At 38.6% G+C, this 23,838-nt stretch overlaps 1 protein-coding gene across 1 annotated transcript in view; it reads right to left on the reverse strand.

Annotated features, from left to right (window-relative positions):
• Positions 1-23,838, reverse strand: part of galnt10 (UDP-N-acetyl-alpha-D-galactosamine:polypeptide N-acetylgalactosaminyltransferase 10 (GalNAc-T10)) — a 104,848-nt gene that overhangs the window by 32,090 nt on the left and 48,920 nt on the right. The window lies entirely within an intron of this gene.

Consider the following 23,838-nt stretch of genomic DNA (forward strand, 5'->3'; position numbering starts at 1 on the left):
AGCTTGTAAATCTTTCTGTTTGAATGTCAATCACATTCTGACGAGTCAATAGAAAGATAAAGTGAAATCTGAGAGCGAGCTTTTATTCACAGTGCGACTGCAGTCATGGCTGTTCCAAAGCTGTCCATACTCATCAAACCAATCTTAACTATTTGGAACTCCATCAACCTGTCCATAACATACATTGTCTGAACCCATGAGATTCCATCCATCATCTGTTTTGCAGCCTCCGTTTCAATCCTCAACATCTTGCTGAAATTAATGTGCCTTTAATTCCATCTTTGTTGGCAAAAGTCTTGATGAGACACCATATGGTACAAACCAACCAGCCAAGAATGCTTTCATACACACACAAGTCTGTTTATCATGGGTAAACACAAATCAGATGCATCTGAAAAAAAAAAAAAGACTTTTCTCCACCTGAAAAATAATTATGTGTCAGCAGAGTCTTATAATCCATCTGTCTCTTGGAAAATAAGCTGTTTAACTGCGTCCAAGGCTGCTCTGGACAGTAATTCAGAGGGAGTAAACATTCATTGCCTTCAAACAGTTAAACTGCCTATAAAAAAAAACATTTTTGAAAAATACACTGGTAATGCTGCTTTATGTATGAGATTTGATCATTTAAATTAGCAGTTCTCAACGTGGGCGGTACCGCCCCCCAGGAGGCGTTCAGAGGACGGCAGGGGGCGCTGGCGGACATTTTTACAAAAGGGGGGCGCTGGGATGCCTGTGGGGGGCGTTTGGTCGAAGGTAAACTTTACACCTTAAATGCACAACAATGCCAGTTTAGACTTTGAGCAACTTGGTAAAACTGTATTGTGTAACATAAAATCATGCTTGGCTGCAACTGTATCGATGGCAGCTCTTCTTCTATTCAGTGTTTGTTAGATTTTGTTAGCTTCTTGGCGCAGCTCCATTCTCCTGCTAGTGGTAGCTAAAATCACGATACCCTCACTGTGTATCCCTCTGAAAAATGAACCCATTTAAATCCCTCCATGGGTGATACCACGATAGAGAGCGTTCATTTTATAGCGTCAACACCGGTGCTGTAAGTGGTCCGATCAGAATCGGCCGATTTTTGTGAGAAAGTGCATGATCGGTGATCGGCGATCATTGGCTCTTGTTGCCGATACCGATCACCTGCATCTCATTTCGCAGCCTGCCTGTGCAGCTGGTCTCCTCTTTCCTTCACACTGCGCAAACGCGCAGCAACAAATCCTAAGTGATGTGGAAATATAACGCACTGAGTGAATGGGGACGTTTGCGTGTTGCGGCGTCAAAATGCATCAACACAACGAAGCTAATACAACATAAAAACAATGCCATACTTGATGGAGTTTGGCTACATCGAGGCTGCAGTAAAAAATACATATGGAGGATCAGATAGCAGGTAAAGCAGCGCACAGCTACAAACACTCACCCGGATTAGCATGATGGTCAGAAAGTTAAACGAATAACCCGCAAAATTATTTAAGTCTTTGAGCTGCGATGTAAGACGCTGGTTCTGCTCTCGCAATTGAACCGCTGCTACGCGCTACAGGTAGTAATATTTCACAGACGGAGCACCGCTTCTGCTCCACCTGATAGTGACTCTCACACCAAACCTCTGTTTAAAGCTGCAGCATCTAACCTAAAAAATACATTTTACATACGTATTAAAACTTTCGCTGTCCTAACATGAGACAGATAATCTCTAAAAAAATAATCAATCTCCCTGCTCTGCATAATTACTCCGCTCAGTCAGAAACAGCCATTCAGAACTAGCAGTAATCAGTTAGCCGCCATGCTATCAGGAAGTTTTCATTTAGTAACTCTGGATTGTTTATTGAAATGGAACCTGTATTTGCCTTTGAATGTTAAGTTTAATACTTGAATTTTTTTTGGCAATGTTGAGAGGTTTTATTTTGGCTCTTTGCCTTATTTAGCCTCTTCAGAGCCTTCATATGTTATCAGTCTGTCAAAGATAGTATTACCGATAGCAGTACAATATGCACAATGCCTGTTTTGTTTAGTTTTCTTCTTGGAAAAAGTTATTAAAAACAAGTTTTTGTCTAAATTAAGGTGAATTCATGGTTCCTTTTTCCACATAATGTAACCGGTAGTGTTTATGATTAAAAAAAAAAGAATAATAATTATGCGATCGGCCCTCATGGCTGATCGGTATCGGTAGGAAAAAACCTGATCGGCACATCTCTACAAATAATCTTTTAAAACCTGTTGCCTGATAGTTTAACTCATATGACACAAAAAAGAGTCTTCTTGTTTTGTGTCATTGAATACAGGTTCTTTAAGAGTTTTTGTGGCCATCTCCAGTGGTTACTAGCGAGGCGGTGTAAACCCTGAACAGGTCACCAGTCTATCACAGGACGACATCAAGAGAGACAGGACAAACATCCATGCACACACAGACACCTAAGGGCAATTAAGAGAGACCAATTAACCAAATATTCTTGTTTTCGAACCATGGCAGAAAGTACCCAGAGAGAACCCACACATTTACAAACAAAACATTCAAACTTCATAAAGAAATACCCCAGAGTAGGGATGCAAACAATTAACAGACTTATGGTTAATTGTTGATTCATGGTTTATTAGACTAAAATGAATTCCAATATTAACTAATAACATTAATAACATCGGTTTAGACCTTTTTCAGTGTTGTAGTGTGGCTGCCATTCAGAAGAAGACGCCACTGGCCATCCTTAAGTGGAGCGAGTTGATACAGAAATAAAGATGGTGGGGCATTCCTTCCTGCTTTGCCATATTTTATCAATACGTCAAAGCTTATTGTAAGAAAACCACAATTTCCAGTTTATTCAGTTAATATGGAATAAAACTGACAAAACATTTGTTAAAATAGAGCTTTTTTACATGTATCCTTTCACATCTAAAGTGTTAATGCACTGAGACCCTTCGCAGTTGGAAAAAAAAGTAAAAAACATTTACCGGTACCCATAATATTTAATTATTTTTTTTTTTGCATCCAAATCCAACTTCCTGTATGATGTACCCATTTTATAGATAACTTTCTTTTAGTGAATGAGTTCAGGAGTCCAAGACCTGCTGAGGTTTGTTGTAGATGGAGATGAATCCAAAACACCCTTAACAATCAGTAATTCCTTCTTGGAATGCTCACTCCTTCTTATGTTCCTCACTTCAACACATGTTCCTCCAAAGCAGCACTGTGTGGGTTTTAATAGTGCAATTGTCAACCTTTCCTACTCAAATCATAATAAAGACAAGCTTCCATATCCATTAATTTTGTCAATAACTTTGTAACTGTTCACCATGGTGAAGCATCATGTGTGATTAACTACAGTCTGTTTATTCAAACGTTGATATGAAACCAAGGACAAACAACTCAAATCCAAGTTCATTAATGATGTGATTCATTCATTTAAATAAGATGGTACTGTCTTTGCCTTTACAGTAAAATATGATTGAAGCTAAAACTATATTTTTTAAAATAGTTCTGAGAAAAAAATAAATGTATCTCTACATGGCTTTTTTCTTATTTTGGTATTTACTTTCCTCTTTAATATCTTCTGCAGATCCAAGCTTCACATTTTTTAAATCTTTTGAAGAGAACTTATGGGAGGCTTAATGTTTGTTTGCTTAATTGTGTCTCTTTCCGTGGCTGAGTCAATGGCAAGGCTTTTGTTAAACATGTATTTGGTTCCTCAATGTTTCGGCTGAAATATAGAAGTACTTCTGGACCAATATTTGTGGAATTAGCCGTTTTTTCCCCTGCTAGTAAACTGTTCAACTCTTGGCTCGATGGCATAGATAGAGCCAGAAAATGAGCATTAGCAATGACAATTTCCCATATAAAGTATATAAAGTACTTCAGTGTTTTGGTGCGACATCCTTTTCTCCCCCAACAACAACAACACAATTCTCATTCTGTGCATCTGGGTTTTGCTGTGTCCTTTTCCTGGGCTACTACTTTCTTTCCTAACTGTTACTAGCTCTGCTTTTTTTTTTTTTTTTGGTATTTCTTTTCAGAAACTACCAATAGCTCAGTACTAAGGTGTTCCTTTAAGTTTAAGGTCTTCTTCCTGACCCATACTGAGGCCTGGCTCTTATATGGGTTTAATATTTTCAAAAATGAACAGTTCCTTTCCACGGTCACCATATGCTTGCCAAGAATGATACTGCTACAAAGTCTATGAGTAAATACAGTGTGCTGGGATTCAATTGGTATGTTTTGTTCAACTGATTTGGACTAAATTGTTTTAAAAACCAAGACTGAACTGAATTAATTAGATCTGAATTTGACTATCATTGATTGTGTATGAATGATTTGGACCAATTTGAACTGGATCCCCAGGCTGACAGACAAAAGCAGGAAGAAGAGCAGCCAAAACCACAATGATCCACTCTGGCTAACCTCCATTCTTCTTTCTCTTCTGCCTCCTGAAAATTATTTAATGACCCTCAGTAAATGACAGCCCTTCTCCTCGAGTCAAACAGGCCGCAGATCAAAAGCGTTCAGACAAGAGTTGGTCCAGTCAGATGTTATTAAAGCTTAGCAAAGTGAATTAGAAGAGAACAGTAATCAGGACCTGACTGAGGGATCCTGTCCATCAAACTACCACACTGTCACAAATACCTCTACTGGTTACGCTTGATGGTCTCTTATGGGATTGGGTCTGTCCTGAGAGGTCTTTAATTAAAATCAATTACATGAGCAATATAAACAGATTTGCTTGAAAACCGAGAAACATTCATTATCACAGTGATTATAAAACCTGTTTATGACATCAAGGTTTCAGCTTTAGGCTGTTCAACTATCATTAAATGCTTGTTAATGTTGAAAACAGAGCGTCCAGTTCTACAGGATTATATTGTAATGAGAAACAGCAGATAATAGTTTACTTAGAATTTGGACAGTTATATTAAAGAGCACCTTGAGTCACTCTCCTTGGACCTAAGATGTGTTGTATAATCACATTCAAGTACTGTTACAAAGCACAAGAGAAGGGTACTGTTTCTAGCAATTTGGCTCAACAACACTGAAAGATGCTGGAAGGATGGTTTGCAATAACATCTCTTTTCAGCTTTGATCAGCTGTTGGTCTCTTTAATGGAATCAAGTAAGGCTGCACAACATATCGCACATTTGTTTTCACTGCAACATCACTTGCAGTACAATTAATGTTGGCTATTTCTCTCAGTAGGAAGCATTCAGACTTTGTATGTCTGTACTATATTTGGTGTAATTTGCTCAATGCAGGTTACAGAGGTGATAAGGTGATTCAGTCATCAAAAAATCACAAGAAAGTTGTTTCTATGCCAAAACAGCAGATGAACGACAGAGGTCTTTTTGATAAACCTAGTTGAGATTAAATTATTGAATTTTCACCTCACACCACCAATTATCTGGGGCATATGTTTGCTATGAACCCAAAGCAGAAAAACATTACCACTGTTTAATCATCTTACCCCAAGTCGTGTGGTTATGGAACCATTCACCGATACTAATGCATAATACAAGTTTGCCTTATATTATACTGAATTCTTCAACTTTCACATATTTTTTTATGTCACAAACTATGTATTGTATTTGTATTTTATGTGATTGAACCAGAAAAAGCAGTGATTTTTTTTGTGAAGTGGAGGAAAACGAAGCATGGGTTAGCTGTGAGTGGTTTAACAGATTATTGAGTCAGAGGACAGGCTCTTCACAGACACTCTCCACTTTGTGTAGCGCCATCTCATGAAATCCCAAAGAAACACATTGAGGTCAGTGGTTGTAATATTTAAAAAATGGGAAGGTGCAAGAATACTTTTGAACCAGTTGGTTTCTGAAACATCATGGCACTGTTAAAAAACCCTTAATTTGATTACCTTCCAACACTTTGTCAGCATTTTTAAAGAAAATTTAAAGTAATGTTTGAGAATGTTGCTCAAATTAAAACTTTAATTGAAAATGATCATTCCCCCCCCCCCATTTTCTTGTATTGAAAAGAACAAACTGACAGGTTTTGGTCCACGTTGTTCCTTATGAAGAAAGTATTTTGGCAGTTGGAGCAGAAGGAATGGTTACTCTGACTCAACCTACAACTACTCTGGTAAAAAAGGGATCCAACAGACAAACTTTTGTCCCTGTACCAAATTATTGGAAAAATAGCAAAACCTTTGGTTTTTGCCAATTTAATTTGGTTTAAAATTAAAATACTTTAAACTTTGTAACAACTTAAATTGCATTTGCTAAATGATGGGTGAAGGATAACTCTATCCATAAAACTCGTATTACTGAAAAGTGACAAAGAATATTTTGCAAAATAACTATAAATTAATTATGCACCAAGTTTTGTAACAAGAGGAAATTGTCCAGTTAGGAAAAAATTTGGTGCACATGTACAAAAACAATACAGATACTGAATGATTTAATATGAGAACACACATGGATGAGGGGCATAAGTGTTGGTAAGAGTCAAATAATGTGTCAGTAGAGCAACATACTCAGAAGGTCACCAGACTCCAAGGCATTTTTATTAGCATTTACATTTTGGGTTGGCATGAGGTTAGGTGATCATATCGTCCACCTTGTCCAGTATGCAGACATCATGGTTTTTCATCTCAGTTTTTCGAAAATCAGGTCCATTGTGTTGAAAGAAGTATGCTTCATATGCAAGACAACGGCCTGATACAACCATCCAAACTAAGCTAAATTTAAATGAAACTGTTTCTGCTGAGTGGGTAACATCTTGTTGAACCTTTGTTGTCAGCCAGTGACCTTATTTTACATATTTCATGAATAAAACTAAAACTGTGACCCGACTGAACTTAATTTTAAAAGTGTTTGTACCCAACATCTACCCAGAAACGGTGAAAGTTCACTATCACCTTAAAAAAACCTTCAACTTCACATATTTAACATCCCATCAACTCGTTGCAGCTTTAAAGTGCTGCTATTATGACATTGAAATAATGTCTAAGGGGCTCCACAGGGTTAGTGTCACACCAAGACGGGCCTTCACCTTCATAACATGGCAATAAATCAGCCCATTAGCTATTAACCATTAGGAAATTGATTCAAGCTCAACTTTTACCCTCCATGGGTAGATTCTTACGAAACATTTCCTAATGACAGGCGGGAAGATTAAACAGCGAACATTTGCGTTGCATGTAAAGCCGATTCAGGAAATGATTGGGGAGCACGAAAGGTTGCGGTGTCTAATTATGAACGGTTAATTTGACTGGAATAAATTGGAATAAGGCTTGTCTAGTTTACAAAAAAACTGTCGAGGCAATAAATCACTTTAATGAGAAGCGGCTGATTTTGGCATGCATATCAGTCACTGTTTGAATGCAGAATCGAGAACACAAGGAGGAATCGGACATCAGTGACATCCAGGTCACTGCCAACACCCAAATGTCCACTATTATCCCTCAGTTTCTCCAGCAAGGACCCATTTACTGAAAAGTGTAGTCACAGTTATAATTTTACCATGCATATATTAAAAATTTATTGCACCTGCAACAAGTTCACTTAGACTTTTCATTTATAGATGCAATCATCATGCCCTGCAGAATAGTTTTTAGCCCTTCTTGGTTGATGCAAGGAGGTGCGAAGGGGGATTTAGATTCAATTAAGCTGAAATTACAGTGGAACCAATACTCTATCCAAATCACCTTTCCAAGGTGCCTGGATTGCTTCCCAGAAGCTTTGGCAAGGTATGCGAGAAGCCAAGCTTCCAGTTTATTGCTCCAAAACATTCAGCTGCTCCTGCACACTCCATCACACATCCCCCTGTTCTGCCGAATGCCAGGCTCCAAGCATGTGGAGCTGCTTTTTAACAACTGTCATTAAAAGGAAGAAAAAGGGATGCCAGGCAGTTTGAGGACTTTTTTTCCCCTCGATACAGACAAACACTTCCCGCATTACACCAAAAGCACATCCCTTATGCAGCTACCAACCCTGTCCGGAGTGATGTATTACATACATGTGCCTCACCGTCGCATCACAAAATGATTAATCTGATAAGCAGGAAAGGAGGGCAGGAGGTTTCATGTCTCTGTGTGCATTCACAGCACCAGCACCTGCAGCAAAGGAGTGCTGTTCTTCAAACCTAATTGTCCATTTTTAGTCTTTGGACTAATCAGATTTGACTGAACTTCAGAATTTAGATACTTTTGTTTATTTTAACCAGTTACATCAAGCCTTTACAGGCTCCTTTTCTATATGTGTAATGTATATCTGACTAGGAATCCATTGTGCACTTATCAATCTAATGAAGAATGTAACCACTATATGGTTTTAGATCTGTGCATCAATATGTTTACCTCTGAAGGGGATCTCAGGAAAGCCTCTCTCTTCTCTGTTTGTTTTAAGTGTAATTGCTCTCATGGGGAAAACATGATAAATATGTGTGAATTGATACATTTAGGGAGAAGCTCTTGTTCTGACAGCAGTTTAATGGTTTGGATGTTTGGGGGTCCACTAACGGTGCTCTATGAAGACAGTAAGGTTTGACCAAAACTACGAGCAAAACAAAGTTAAATACCAGAACAGAATTGGAAAAAAAACAAAAGACATCTAGGAAGTCTGACAATAGAACAAAGCAAGGGCTACACAAGGTGGAAAAAGTGACATGACAGAGGAAAAAGCAACTAAACGGCCTTCATAAAACCAGTAACAAGAGACATAGTGACTGTTAGTCATCGCTAACACGACAGCACTGATATTGTGTTCGGTCAAAATCAACAGAAAACATCCCGTCAAGCAGCCACTGCTGTCGCCAGCTGTAAAAATATCCCTTAGGGTATTGTTAGTCCTCGAGAGTCATTTTCAGTGTGAACAGCCGTCTGCCAAGTTATAACAGAGAGTTCAAGTTTTCTCATTGATACTGCTGGAAACCTCGGCTGAAAGAGGACAAAAATTAAAAGCAACCAGATCTGCAAATCATTTTTCACAGCAGGTTTTATTTTGTTCTGAAAGTCAACTACCAGACTTTGCATGTGATTCCCTTTTAATTATTTAGTGCAATTCTTTGTAGTTTAGTCTGTCATCTTCAGATTCTGCAGTAGCGAGAAAACGGCCACTAAAATTAGACTTTTCTAATTCAGATTCAACGTTTTTCTAAAGTTTTGTAGATAATGAAAAAAAATATAACTTAACAGTTGGAAACAAACTTTATATGATACTGTTTCCAAGATTTTCAGACTTGGAAATCATTTAAATCCTAGACTTTTCCAAGACGTTGTAGAAAACAAGACACTACATATTAATGCTAAGGCAGATTCCTTTGTCTTCACACACAGCATCAGTTGCTCATCTCCCAGACTTGTCCCCAAGGTGAAGCCAGCTGGGTAAGTCGAAACAGAAATGCATAACACAGACGTCGCTCTTGCTACTTTTGATTCCTCAAACATGTCGCTGTAGTTTCTGATCTTGAAAGGCAGAGGAAGCTTGTGAAAAAAGGGTTGGAAATAAGCAACCAAACCAAAGCTAGGGTTCAGGATCGGTCTTGTCTACAGAAAGATTCTTTTCATTTGTGTTAAAGCGTTTAGTTGTTCTCTGAATCCACCCACATCGTAATGATCAAACATCTGTACCGGGTATTGAGGGATTCATGAGGAAAATAAATGCCAACTTTTAATTTACTTTGGATAAATTTTTTCTGCTTAGTTGTAATTGGTACAAGCTATAAAACTTTGATTCTCCTGTCTATTGATTCTCTGTAGGAGGTGTGCGTTTTTTTTTGTTCGCCCACTCATTCTTCCACCCTCCTCATCTCTTCTTGGTGTCCTGGAATCAATAGGTAATTGTAGTTTAAGATCCACACAGCATTTTGGAAACTGGGACATTTTTATTGTTGAGCCCAAGATCAGGGAAGCTGTAAATAAAACAAAACAAAGCAGAGAAGCTAAAGCAGAGCGCAGAAGGCGAATTAAAGAAAGAAAAGTGGCCACAGAAACAAGGGACACAGAGGCTCTGTGACCATTAACACCAATTTTCATTCATCAAGGCCATCCGCTGTCTGCAGATCAGTAGACGGCTCATGCAGCAAGCACAACCCCAACATCCATCCTGAATAATAAAACACCGGTTTCCATCTGACTCAAATCGGTGCATTCAGCTGACATGCAACTATTTTCTAACGATTCTTCCCGGTTCCAATTTACCAAACAGCTAAAGTGGCCCCTGTGTTCTCCAGGGAAAGCTATTTAAAAAGAAGAACAGCCCAGACATCCTCCCTGTCTCTTCAGTCATCCATCTTATAATTCTCCTCTCTTATTTTCATGAACGTATATTTACAGTTTTGGTATTAGGATTGCTCCAATTAAGCATGAAGAAGGTCACTTGTTTCTGTTGTAAAATGCTGGTGGCACTCCTCGGAGAGCAGCTCCACTTTTGATATAACCAGAAACAATAATACTAATTATTTTTTATGCAACCAAAACAGAACACTGTAACATGACAGGCATCCTCCATCCCTCTGTTAATCTCCGTTTGCATGTTTGGACACTTACAGTTGCTAATAAAGTCAGATGCCCCACAGAGTGGAGCAGCTCTGATCTCCAAATGCACTTTAATTAAAAGGGTAAAAAACAAAATAACTTGTTAAACATGTTAGCATGTTTTCCCATGTAGACCACTGGCTTTCACTCTGGTGCTAAAAATATGGCTTTAGATGAGAAAAATCAATTCAGGAAACACAATTAAATCACAATTTGTCTGAAGATGATCCATATGTCCTAGTATAGTAATAAGAAACACAATTTAAATCACATGTGAATAAGTTTGTTCACACAATGTGATCAAAAAACAAGTCGCGTCATCCTCCTCCTACCACTTCCTGTCATCTTTGTCTTTTCTACCAGTCGTAGCATTCTGTTGTTGATCATGTGACTCGTGTGATTTGAAAAAAAGTGTTTCCATTGCAGTTTTGTGAAATAAACTAATTCTTATACGGCCAAAAATTCCCCTCATTCTACTAGTACAAATATGTTTTTTTTTAGAAATTGCAGTGTTTCCATTAAGCAAATTTATTTCACCGGTTAAATAGCACCCCAATAATATTTAAATTAATAATATTTTAATATTATCCAAACTACCATGTAATTTCCTCAGGATCAAAAAAGCACCACCTAACTTGTAGTTGGGAAATACTGGCAAGTGCTTTTTTAAAAATATTTTATGACAGAAAGGCATATTATGGTGAACTTTAAAATATTTATTAATGTATTTATTTTGAGAATTATCACATTTAAACTTCAGTTGAAATAACTGAAATAATTATTTTGGAACTTAGATAATCAATATTTTGTCTAGTTAATCACATTAATCTACTTTAATGATTTAAAGGTAAAAACGAAAAACCTAAATGTGATCAGTTAAAAGAAAATGCAGACAATAACTGAACATAAGCATTCAATAAGTGAGTATAGTTAGTATATTAGATTCTGTCTCAAACATTTGTGAGGCATTTGTGTTGACTGATCCAAAAATGTGAAACTTAATGGAAACAATGGAGGAAGAAAAGCCAAGCACATAACTGGAAAGTGTTTTTTTTTCATCTTTTTTTTTTTAAACAGTTTAAAGAAATTCAGAGGGGAAGTTTCTGACCACATTATACAAATCAGCACAACAGATTTAATCTCCCTCAGCTTGTATATGTATCACCACTCACAATCAGTCGACTAAAAGCAATTTACCGAGAACCAAACGCATTCAGTTCAAGCCTAATTAGAGTAAATAAACTAATTTAAACACAATTATTGTCTAATGTGATTAAATTCACCTGCAATTAAAACAACAGATTAAGCAGGACTTTGTATGGGAAGGTTAAAGGAGGACAGCACAGATGAAGCAAATCGTTAATAAATGTGTTTTTAGTCAAAATTCTCAAAGGAATTCAATCAAATTTCAAACCATTTAGTTGGTCACTGACCTGAATGATATGATGTCTAAGATACCAACAAATGTCTAAGGAGAAAACATCTTGGAGAAGCAATATTGACGTTTTATAGGTTTTCAGTGTTTAATGAAATTACAAATCATAATAGTAATGCCATCGGCTACAGACCGACTGCTGTACCACGAGTAGAGCTGAAACAATTAATCGGCTTTATCGGGATTATGCAATTATTGAAATAATCGTCAGCTAATTTAATAATCAATTAGCTTCATTCCTCAGAGCAGGAATATATACAAAATATATAAATTTTACATTTAAGATATAAGAAAACCTTTTTTGTGTGTCAATTTGTTTAACCCAGAACTCCTCAAGTAGCACAGTTTTAGCTTCATGAGGTTTAAAATATTTTAAAACAAACAAAAAAAGAAAGAAAAAAAAAGAAAACCAAGAAGAAAGGGATACGCTTTTCACATTGTGAGGTTAGAAGTAGGGGTGAACCAATTTATCAGCCAGATGATTTTCCTTAATTTCAGGAGCTCTGTTACTGGCTGATACTTAAAATGTGAAGCAGATCTTATCCACCGATCTTATCTACCTCAGCAAAGATCTAAAATCAACCACTGTCCCCTTCTAAGTATTTTTTAACTATAAATGTTTTAACAATTGTTGTATTATTGCATTTTAGGCAATAAAATCAAAAAATTTACAAAAAAATAAAAATAAATGATTAGTATATTTTCATGCATTTCAAATACTGTACAAAAAAGCTTGAATGGTTAGATGAAAAATCTGCAGAATGTGCCATTTTTTTTATCCAATGAATTGATTAATCATCAGAATAATTACTAACATAACTGGCTAGGCCAGCCCTAACCATTTAGATAAAAACCTACATTTTGTAATGTTTTTTCCATCTCTTTCTTTTAAAATCAATTCAGGAATGTTAATCTATTTTGCATGTCTTTTCATCGTCCTTCACCACATCCTGGTGTTTGCATCCTTCACTGGGACACAGGAGGTCCCTTGTTGAGTCGCCACCTGAATGCGTTTCAGCTGCTGCGCGGCCCAGACACGGCCTTCTGCTGTTCTGAGGTGTGTCCGCCCGGCTGTATTCCATTTCGGCGCAGTCACATAATGGAGCGTGTACTTGCTCACCTACATGGTCGGACATGCAGATGACAGATGGCGAGCGAAGAAATCCGTGGAGAAAGTAGTCCATTAGCCGAGCTAACCTTGAAAGTATCGGGGAGGTTGGGAAGCCAGAGCGAGCCAGCTCTCCCCTGCAGGGAGAGTGAGAGCTGAACATCCTCCCTGCACGGGCTGCGGAAATTCAATTACAGCCTAATGAAGAGTGAGCTGACCTCCCTGCACCATCACCACCACCCTGCAGCCTCCCTCCTCTCATCCCTCTCACCCAGCTGAAGCTCATTATTTACTGTAGCTGGGCAGGTTAGCATGGCAACCTGATTTCACTGGAGCCAGATCTGTCCGCAGAGCATCTGTGTCCCGTGACCTAACCCCATTTGTGTTGGACCACATTCATCTTATTCAGTTTTATTTTAGTCCTCTTTATTATGTGTGACCAACTTCGTTCTTTCATTTTAACAGATGGAGGCCAAAATTATTGTCAGATCTGTCACTCATACTCATGGCAGCCGGCAGCTTTTTTTTCTCGGTTTAATTCAATATAGAAAAATATGATCAGATTTAAAGTCAATGACACAAAGTCCAATGTATTTTGGTTTGCATCCATTAACACCCAGTTTAATTCAGGTCAATAACTTCCAATTCATTCCAAATGTAATGCAATTTAATTACTTTAGAATAAAAAAGCAATAATTTACCATCATCCCTTTGCTTTAACTTGTTCTACCTCAAAATAGTTCAGAGCAATTCATGTCCAAGTATTGCTAATGAAAAAATAAATAAATAAATAAAATAAAACATTCCACTGGTCAATTTCATTCAGGTTATTTTATTAATAAATTGCCTAATTTATTAAGAACTTCTCAGACTTAATTAGAGACAAGTGTCTGCTGTGTTGAACTCATTCAGACACTGGGATCTTTGGTCTGGTGGTGCCACAATTCAACCAAAGAAACTGAATTTATTATTCATTTATTTAATAAAAATAATAATAAGCAAAACATTGATGCAGCTGTGGAGTAGTGGATAGTCACAATAAGGGGGAAAAAAAAAAAGTCAATTTGTCCGACTTCATTCTAATAAACTCCAGTATAGTCAAGCTTTAATGAAACTAAAATACCTTTAAAATATTATACACATGCTTCAATGACCTGAATTATCCGACAGCAACCCACCAACTCATGACCACTGTGAACGTCTTAGTGGATCCTCTTTGAAATTTAAAAAGCATGGCTATGAATAAAATTTGTACATTTCTGTATCTCATTACGTCCTTCAGGTCCTTCTGGCAGCTGGATCAGACTCCAGTGTCAACCCCTGACCCTGAATAGACAAAACAAGGCTGCATAATTGAATATGTCACATGGGAAAATAGTCCCAGGTCTTGATGAGTGGCGGTGAAAAGGCCAAGGCGGCAGTGCAGATGCTGACCTGCATCCATGTGAAGGAAACAGGATGATGTTCTGACAGAACCTTGAATAAGTTCACCCTCACATCTTGTGACTCTCCCTAGGTGTTGCTGAAAAATAGTTTTCTGCCCTCGTTTAGACTGTATATTATTTATTTCTAGGAATACAACAAATTCCTAAAAATAAGTAACACATATAGACCCGTACCAAAGCAATCCCTCTCCGTCACTCTTTAATTCCCAAAGAGTCTAACTCGATTTCTCTACAGAGACAGGTAATTCCCATGTTTCAGCTTATTTTGCTGCGCACTGGAGATTTCTGTGCTGCTACATTTGTGCAGAGCATTTCCAGACTTGTCCAGTGACGGCACGCAGCTGCGTCCAGTGATCACACAGAGACACGTGCTATATCAACAAAAAGAGCCCTTTCACATCGACCTGGCAAACGCAGCAGTTTGCCTGGCTGTGCAGCAGGACGTTGTTCATTCCTGACAAACCATAAAAACATAGATTCAAAGCTCACATGAAGTAAATAAATAAAAAAAATAAATGAATTAATCTAAAATGTTCAAATATACTTTTTAAATTGGTGATGAATTTTGGTTACTTTCAATAATAATGACAATAATAATGACTGATATATATACATGTATCAGTGACGTGCGGTCAGGGTAGGCAGGTGAGGCAGAGCCTCACCTGTCATCATCGAAAAATAGTAATAAAATCATTTATATTGCTATTTTCAGCTTATAGTTTGTACTATAAAGCAGTGGTCCCCAACCTTTTTATTACCGCTGACCGGTCAAGACTTGGAAATTTTCCTGCATGTCAGTGTTCCCGCTAAAGCCTGAATATACCCAATTAGGGTTGGGTTGCCTTTCCCTTTTTATCGCAGCCTGTGGGGTTTTCCCTGACTGGGAACGAGAATACAACCTGTTGAATGTGACAGGTAGCCAATCAGAAAGCGCGGTGACGTAAGAACAGAGGGGAATCCCAAACAGCGGATATATCGCACAACTGAGAATCCGGTGGGTATCGGAGATGATATGTGGAAATGTTTATTATTATATGTAAAGGTCATTATTATATATTATTATGTTTTATTCAGTTAAAAATGTTAACTATGAAAAAACATGGTCACCTCCAAATCATAGTGCAGCAAATAGAGCGGCTGCTCCCGCCTTTTCTTTTTGTTACATCTTTTATTTCTTAAAATGACTCCACAAACTATCACTATTCTTTCTACATCGTCATCCGTGTTTGGTTATTCTAAATTCCCGCTATGTTGGGGGTTTTACTGGATTATCCTCTGGAATCGGGATGTTTGTTACTGGAATCGGTTCGTGTTGCTCCTGCCTTGGAGACACGAACCGATCAAACCTGTTGGACTTTTATCAGCTCTGTGGTCACAGAGGTTTAGAGAATCGGCCGACAATTCTTAAATCTTGCCGTCTAAACCAGACTTAATACTCACAAGCTCTACTCATCTACTCTCGACCAAATGCTCGCTGACGAACATTTTACTTTTGTGAAAATTTTAACTCACGATAATGACTAACGGGAGCCCTGAGCTTGTTTCTCTTGTCACTCCCAATGACACATGAAGTGTTACTTATATCCACAGCCTGCTTGATCTCTACGTGGCGAAGCAGGTTGAATTTTCATTACCTCATTTGCAGCCGGTCGCCGCATGAAGTTTCATTACCTCATTAGCAGCCGGTCGCCGCATGTTACGCAGAGCGGGTTTGTAATGTGGGACTCACCTACCGGTCCGGGATAAATCCATTATCCTGTCTCTTCTCTGGGCCTTTTCCCCTTTGCAAAGAAACTTTCCAAAGACATTTGATCCGTTTCTTACTCATTTTGCTGCTTGTGGGCTCAATGTTGGCCCGCAAGTAACCGAGAGAATCCGGTTAAATAATTTTCAAAATAAAAGATCCTCCAGACTCAAATAATACATAAAACAGAAATATTTAATTATTTCTTGCGCGGCCCGATACCAATTGGTCCAAGGACCGGTACCGGTCCACGGACCGGGGGTTGGGGACCACTGCTATAAAGTACCTATTTTTTACTTAGCTTAACCAATTCTGATGATTTTTTTTTTCAAAATCGCTGGATTTTCGTATTTTCCCATTCAAATGCTCAGAAGTGAAGCCGGTGAGGCAGCAGCGAGTTGAGCCTCACCTGGGATTACGCAACCTCTAGCTAACTGCACTGGCTGCCATTCTATGAGAGCATGCTCGTCCTGTCTGTACGCCGGCAATAAAATGGCTGGACTACCTTTGAGGGGGCAAAATTTAAAATGTGTGCACACACATCTATCTATCTATACAGGGTTTCCCCCAGTGTATTATAAGCCTGGCGGCCCGCCATGCTTTACTAGCCCCGCCGCCCGGCTAAGCGTTGTTTATGTTTCCAGGGAAAAAAAAAAAAAAAAAAGCTTTTTTTTTTTTTAAACCGGGCTGCAAGCGTCTCTGTTGCACTGAGCATTTCACTAGCAGAGCAGATTTATTCCTAAATGATAGGTTTATAGTTTATGCATTTAAACCCGACAGCGCGCGGATCAATCACACAGCTGGCGCCTCTGCGCTTTGCCTTAGTGGGATCGCGCTCGCCTCCTATCACTCAAACTGGACACAGGCTGACCTGTATGGATGTTTACATCAACTTACTGTGATGAATTATGATCCTTTGGAGAACTCTGGGTAAGAGTTTAAAACCCGCCGCGTTATCTCTGGTTGCGTAGCTCTATGTGAACCGCAGGAATAACTCGGCGAATTCAGAGGTTCGCGTTGTGGAGCGGTGAGAATGATTTATCTTTGTGAACGAACAATTATATGCGGCGTTTACATCTCAACACGCTGCCCAGCGTGTGGCTCTGTGTCTGTCTTCTCTGTAAAGTTTGTCTGTGGCCCCGTTTGGCCGGAGTGTTTGTGGATAACGACCAGCGCTAACCTCAGGTGCAGCCCGGTGAGGAGCTTTCGCGCTCTCCAGTCTGTAACGCATCACGCTGATTTTATATTATTTTATTTTATTTTTTTGTATTATTTTTCCGGTTACACGATGCATCAAACCATATCAAATGCGTTGTCTACTTAGAGTTAATGCACTCGGCCGCACTGAGATCTGAGAAACTCGTCCAGAAACTCGACCAACAAAACAGTTTCTGTGACTCAACAGTTAAAAACTCAACAGACACGAAATGAAAGAGCTACTGAAGCCACATTAGCAGCACTGAATTAAATATCTTGTTTGTTGCGCATCTCTGCGCAGTGCAGCGGATTACCTCATCATGGAGGGCCGGTCCAAGGCTGTTTAAGGTCTTGAGCAGACTTTGTCTTAGGGGCCCTTCTTGCTGCTAAAACATCAGCACCTCTAACAGCTTCTGTGTTAGATTTAGTGAAATATACACTCTAAAAAGTGTTTTTTTTTTTGTTTTTTTTTTAAATAACAAAAGTTGTTTCTTTTTGTTCATCTGATGAGCTAATTTCTGAATATTAAATCAGATGATCTGTTCAGTTACTTTAGTAAACTTTTCACCAAATACTTTTCCTTGTATTAATTATAGATCAAAAGATCTTGCCACGTTAGCGTATTACTTTGTGTTTCTCGAATGTTGTTCTTTGTGCTCATTTCATTTCTTAGCTTTTCTTGGTTTGTGATGTCCTCTTCAGTTTTTCTCTGCCTCCAGGCTCTGTTGCATCTATTCTCACCTGTTCCATTTACTTGATTATTCCCATGTGTTTCACCTGATCTGCCTCTCATGTGTGCTCTTGATTCTTCACTGTTCGGCGCCGGATTCTTCGTTTTCATGCCCAGATGCACATCTATTTCCTCGCTCTGTTCCATATGCTGTTTTTCCCGTTGTGCTTATTAAATTTCATGCCTCTCATCAGCGACTGTCTCGGGATCAGTCCTAGACAGTCGCTGAAGGTTGAAGGTTCACCACAAAGGTTGACAGGTTGTGTGTGCGAGCGGAGCGTTGCAGGATGGGAGCGGAAATGTGTGTCTTTAATGTTGTTGGTTTTATTTATTTATTTTTGCACAAAGCGCAGCTGTAGGGGGAGCACAATGATGGGGAAACGCAGACTAATATAACACCTGTTACAACACCGGAAAAATGCCTCGGTACGCACCGAACTCTGGAAAGAAAAAGTCCTGGAACGGTGAGGGGTTATGTGTACCGGTGCATGCTGACCCACTTAAAGCAGTGTGTGTAGCAACTGAGTATAGGCCTGTTACGATAACAAATTTTGCTGAGCGATTGTCTAAAAAAATTATTGCGATAAACGATAATATTGTTTCGATACCTTTTGACACTGATTTAATGGAAATGACTAATAATGCATGCAATTTCCTGCCATAGACAGATAGCTACACTTTATTTTCAAAAGAACACATAACACTGGAACTGATAAACTAAATAAACAAAACAACCAAAAATAAAATGGATTCTCAGTCTTCATTAACAAAAAACGTACTTGAATAAAAAGTTAAGATAAATCCAAAATGGAAATAAATACTGCATTCAACCAAAAGAGTGGAAAATATGAAGTCTGTATACTATATTGCCCTTCAGTAATCACTAGATTTAAATAGAAAAAACGGGCAAATCCGACTACCTAATGCAGTAGTTCACACTACACCATTTTTTGCCCCTATTTTCCAATCTTAGATCGATGGCTGATCTAAGATCATCGCTGGTGATTTCGTAACCGATCATCCTGCAGTGTGATTTTGATCGTCGTGGCCGCTTCGATCTAAATCAGGGGTTTCCCCCGACTGAGAGCTTAACGCTGAATGTGGCAGGTAGCCAATCAGAAGGCGCGGATTCTCCTCTGCGCTTTCTGGGGGGAAATTAGGAAGGGGAATCCCAAGCAGCTGACACGGCGCAACCCGAAGTCCAGCGGACATTGGAGATTTTATGCGGAAACAATATTTATTTAACATTTCGTGCAAAGAATATGGAAATGACAAGGAGAGGAATTGGAGCTAAATCCGGTAACTTTTCAGCTGCTCTTCGATAATGTGACATAAATAGGTTATAACGATTTTCATTCAGTCAGGACTTTACGCTGAATCTAGTCACATTAATCACAGGTAGATTCTAATAAAGCATTGATTAATACCTGATATTAAAATTAGTTAACTGGACTTGTAGCCATTATTTTGGGCTACAAGTCCAAAATAATGGCTGTGTGGCTGAACACCACACAGCACAATCGAACCCGATCGAACCGTTATACCTAGGATTTCTGTCGGCTAATGTGTCTCAGGTTTTGAAAATAGGCCGACAACTCGTGTCGTGTGCGCTGGACATTACACTAAGGAAATGAGGAAGGGAGGGTCAGTGGAGAGCAACGGAGCTGAGCCTTTTTTCATTCAGTGTCATCAAGAGAAAGAATAAAAGGCAGGAAGAGACGATGAAGCCGATCATTAAAATGAGGTCGATAGGTTTAATTTATCGTGCGATTAATTGATTTATCGTTTATTGCGACAGGCCTAACAGAGTTACATTTGCTAACAATTTAGGAGTGTTTGATTGAAGTACAGTGGGGCAAAAAAGTATTTAGTCAGCCACCAATTGTGCAAGTTCTCCCACTTAAAAAAATGAGAGAGGCCTGTAATTTTCATCATAGATGTACCTCAACTATGAGAGACAAAAGGAGGAAAAAAAATCCAGAAAATCACATTTTCTGATTTTTAAAGAATGTATTTGCAAAATATGGTGGAAAATAAGTATTTGGTCAATAACAAAAGTTCATCTCAATACTTTGTTATATACCCTTTGTTGGCAATGACAGTGATCAAACGTTTTCTGTAAGTCTTCACAAGGTTCTCACACACTGTTGGTGGTATTTTGGCCCATTCCTCCATGCAGATCTTCTCTAGAGCTGTGATGTTCTGGGGCTGTCGCTGGACAACACGGACTTTCAACTCCCTCCACAGATTTTCTATGGGGTTGACATCTGGAGACTGGCTAGGCCACTCCAGGACCTTCAAATGCTTCTTACGAAGCCACTCCTTCGTTACCCGGGTGGTGTGTTTGGGATCATCGTCCTGCTGAAAGACCCAGCCACGTTTCACCTTCAATGCCCTTGTTGATGGAAGGAGGTTTTCACTCAAAATGTGACGATACATGGCCCCATTCATTCTTTCCTTTACACGGATTAGTCGTCCTGGTCCCTTAGCAGAAAAACAGCCCTAAAGCATGATGTTTCCACCCCCATGCTTCACAGTAGGCATGGTGTTCTTTGGATGCAACTCAGCATTCATTCTCCTCCAAACACGACGAGTAGAGTTTTGACCAAAAAGTTCTACTTTGGTTTCATCTGACCATATGATATTCTCCCAGTCATCTTCTGAATCATCCAAATGCTCTCTAGCAAACTTGAGACGGGCCTTGACATGTACTGGCTTAAGCAGGGGGACACGTCTGGCACTGCAGGTTTGAGTCCCTGGCGGCGTAGTGTGTTACTGATGGTAGCCTTTGTTACTTTGGTCCCAGCTCTCTGCAGGTCATTCACTAGGTTCCCCCATGTGGTTCTGGATTTTTGCTCACCGTTCTTGTGGTCATTTTGACCCCACGGGGTGTGATCTTGCGTGGAGCCCCAGATCGAGGGAGATTATCAGTGGTCTTGTAAGTGTTCCATTTTCTAATAATTGATCCCACAGTTGATTTCTTTACACCAAGCTGTTTACCTATTGCAGATTCAGTATTCCCAGCTAGGTGCAGGTTTATAATTTTGTTTCGGGTGTCCTTTGACAGCTCTCTAGTTTTGGCCATGGTGGAGTTTAGAGTTTGACTGTTTGAGGTTGTGGACAGGTGTGTTTTATACTGATAACGAGTTCAAATAGGTGCCATTAATACAGGTAACAAGTGGAGGACAGAGGAGCCTCTTACAGAAGAAGTTACACGGCTGTGAGAGCCTGAAATCTTGCTTGTTTGTAGCTGACCAAATACTTATTTTCCACCATATATTGCCAATAAATTCTTTAAAAATCAGAAAATGGGATTTTTTCCCAGATGCAACCAGGAAAAGGGCAACAAATGTTGCATTTTTGTTGTGTTGAGCTAATCGTGAAGCAGAGACGTCAGGAACTGCAGCTTACTAAGGAGAACATCTCCGCTGAGCCACAGGCTTATCGCATGCATGCCACGACAATTTACGCAGAAGTAGTTCAGAGTGTGTGTTCTGCACTGTACATAGACATGGGTCAACGGTGCTGATTCGAACAATATTTAAGCATTTTTCCAACATTTCAAAACAACAATTTTCTTGCTGAGCTATTGAAGAGGCTCGTCTAGACAACAGTAGTGACTGTGTTGGAGCTGAAAGCACTGTACTGAGTCAGCTCCCTGTTTTTCCACAAGGCCAAATCCCTCACAAATGCAATTTATTCCATCCTCCCCAAATGAACACACACACACACACACACATATATATATATATATATATATATATATATATATATATATATATATATATATATATATACACAGTTTTTTCCTCAGGGAATGTATACCTGTGCATAAAGTCTGAGATTTCCGAAATACTTTATGCATATTTTGGGTTTTTCAAACCCAAAATATTTTAATAACAGAGCATCAAGAAAAAAAACAAAAAACAGCAACTTTCCTGTATCTAAATTTTGGCTACAGTTTTAGCAACTTAATCTTGTTCTCTCTCACAACCTGAATAGACATTTTGATATTTTAGCAGCCTGGTGCTGAAAAGGGGTATCAAACAAACTAAAGTTTTCTTTAATTTTCCAGGGAAAAGTTTACCCTAAAAACGTAAAGTTGTCAACAGACTGAATATAAGAGTATAAACTTCTGCTTGCTTTTATATTACCAAATAATAAATTATTTGCTTGCAGGTTGTTAACCAAAAAGGTTCAGTCAACAAAACAGAAGGCGGTCCTTCAAATGAGACAAAAAGTAAAACAAATATTTAAACTGAAATAAGTCTTCTTCATACAGTATACTGTCTTTTGCACATTACCAAAACATCAGCCTGTTTTTCTAATAGCATCTTAATCTTTACTCATCAAGCTTGTGCAAAAAAACAAGAAATTTGATGTTCGTTCCACTTTGCTCTCACTGACTACATTAAACTGAACTGACTAATAGGTGGTGAAGCTAATCGTTTCATTTAAATTGTTTTATTCCATTTAAAACCCATCCACTTTGCATCTGTGTCAGAGATCTCCTACTTCTGATGCTTTTTGAATATTTTATACTTCTGAGAGCAAATTAATCATCTTTAGCCTCATCACCGCAATGCAGCTAAACATGATCACAACTACATTTAAGTAACTGTTAAACAATTACACACTAAAACACTGTAATGCTTAATTCCTCATATACTCATTTTATTCCCTCATATTTAATGCTATTGAGTCTCAGACGGCCGTCTAATTAATCCCATTGGGATAAAGAAGGAATCCATCAGAAGTCAAAAACAGGTTTCTGTTTCCTGCTGCGGTGTGGCTCAGCCGTCCTGCTGAGCGCCACTGTTACAGAACACAGTTAACCGTGATGTAGAAATCTGGACCCACATTCTTCTCATTTTAATGAAACCCTACATTAAAGCCGTCTGAGCACAATAATAAGCCAGAGAGAAAATGTGAAATATTTGAAGCTGCTGTTTGGCTGACGATAATCAAAGCCACCTATAGCCGTTTCTTTTGTAATCTACTGCATCAAAAGTTGCTTTAATCATCCAAAGCAGAAATTACTGACAGCATGTTCATGATCTGGCCAGGTTTTGTATTTTTTGCTATGAGGCAAAAAGACAATAAAAGACTAGTAAAAATCTATAGCGCTCAGAAAAGACAGCATCACCAGAAGAGAAACACATCCAAAGAAAATGTGTGATCTGTGACTTTCCCAAAGGCACCGAACATTTGATGGGATAGCTGTAATAAACTAACCTAATACTCTAGATGTGGATTGAAGTCTTTCAAACACCCAACATGACACTAGTTTGTGTGAATATGTTTGGTAAATAAAAGCTCATTTGTGATGGGTGCGTATTTTAACTGAAGCTCAACAAACGAGGAAACCTGAAAAATTCATCAATGTTTTTCTCCGAACTTCAGAGCTCTGCTCATAGTTTGCCCCAAAACTGTAACATGTTGTTAAAATGAAAGAAAGCAAAAAGCGTACAACCAAGAGATATGAGGTACATATTCTGAAATCAAAATGTTCTGTTGCACATTTTCTACAGTTAACAGGCATTTCAATAAAATGCAAGAAACAGTTCCAGTGTATTTGGAAAAGAGTCCATGCTCTTCCTCACTTGTTTTTGTTCAGTGACATATCATCTTTAACAGTTTCTTATAAAAAAAATACCAGAAACTAGCCTGTTTGAAACGTTATTGCTTTACATCTGCTTCAGTAAAA

This window comes from Poecilia reticulata, chromosome 14, assembly GCF_904066995.2.
Source record: "Poecilia reticulata chromosome 14, P_reticulata-male-v2, whole genome shotgun sequence".
NCBI lineage: Eukaryota > Metazoa > Chordata > Actinopteri > Cyprinodontiformes > Poeciliidae > Poecilia > Poecilia reticulata.